We start from the raw sequence: 1,153 nt of genomic DNA, 5'->3' as shown, positions 1-1,153 counted from the left end.
TATGTCTCTTTGTGGTCGTGAGTTTCTTTATGGTCTTTTGGGTTTTCTTTGTGGTTGTTTTATGTCTTTGCAGCTCTTTAGGTTTTTATTCTGGGAATCTTTGGGGGTGTACTGACCTCTGAGGCACTTCTTCTCAGATCATCAGACTGGATCTCTGCATGAATTCGGTTTGTTTTAATCTAACACTAAATCTAAAAAAGAAAGTATTGTTCCTTCAGCTGTAGCACATGAGCTGCACTTCACGACACCAAACTATTAGATTACATTGCTCAGTTAGTATTTACTGAACCAGAAGAGCATCACCGTTTCCTGCGTGTTCACCGGCTCGAGACGCCATCGCACATTCAGAGGTCTACGACACAACGCTCCACCATGAACCCCTCAGTCTGGACCCTCAGGACTCCCGACAGGATTCAGGTAAAACACACCAACTGGAATTAAAAGGGAAGTTGGGACTCACCCTGCAGCAGCAGCAGCAGCAGCAGCAGCAGCAGCAGCAGCTGCAGCGGCGGCGGCGGTCGGTCTCGTTGGCGGCGTCGGGGTCACCGCCTGCACTCCAACACAGCCGAGAGCTGAAGCAACACTTTCCAGGCAGAACAAGTTGTCAGCATCCTCTCCTCCTCTCCTCCTCTCGTCTCCTCTCCAGAGGTGGGCAGCAGAAGCAGGAGACTCCAGCCGTCTGATTGGACGCTTTGTGTTTTATTTCTTCGGGGTTTTATTTTGGCGAGAACACGTCTTCCTCTGCTGCTCTGCTCGCGCCGCGCCTTCTCTCCGCTCTGCCTCCACGACGACTGCGAGGATGCTGGCTGTGTCTCGTCGCCCGTGGCAACCAGTTGCTATAGCGATGGACCCGAGCTCATTGGGGGGGGGGGGGGGGGGCCCACGGCGGGGGGGAGGGGAGGTTTGTTTACATGGAAGTTTACTAAAGAACGGATCAGTTGGTGTGTGAGTGTGTTTTTATTTTAGTGGTTTTGAGTCGACAGCCGTAACGCGTCTCTTAATTGATTTTCCAGAAAGCCCGGACTCCTTCCTCCGCACGAATAAAACAAACTAAACAAACTAACTAAAGTGTTAAAGTCTCCTCACAGATATGTAGTTTCATGTCTCAGTAATCCTGGAACAGCTGCTCTCTAGTTCTTACCAAACAAACAGC

General features: G+C 50.6%; 1 protein-coding gene across 1 annotated transcript in view; it reads right to left on the bottom strand.

The window, feature by feature from the left end:
- The window catches only part of LOC116400856 (cortexin-3-like), a 15,869-nt gene extending 15,027 nt beyond the window's left edge, over positions 1 to 842 (bottom strand). Inside the window, exon 1 of the mRNA XM_031878945.1 lies at positions 461 to 842. The gene's annotated coding sequence lies outside the window, so the exon portion shown is untranslated. The remainder of the gene's footprint in view (positions 1 to 460) is intronic.
- Positions 843 to 1,153: the final 311 nt, after the last annotated feature.

Source organism: Anarrhichthys ocellatus, unplaced genomic scaffold (genome assembly GCF_004355925.1).
Source record: "Anarrhichthys ocellatus isolate YVR2014 unplaced genomic scaffold, GSC_Weel_1.0 scaffold211, whole genome shotgun sequence".
Classification (NCBI taxonomy): domain Eukaryota; kingdom Metazoa; phylum Chordata; class Actinopteri; order Perciformes; family Anarhichadidae; genus Anarrhichthys; species Anarrhichthys ocellatus.
Note: the sequence above shows the minus strand (reverse complement) of the source record. Positions and strands in the feature narration are given on the sequence as shown.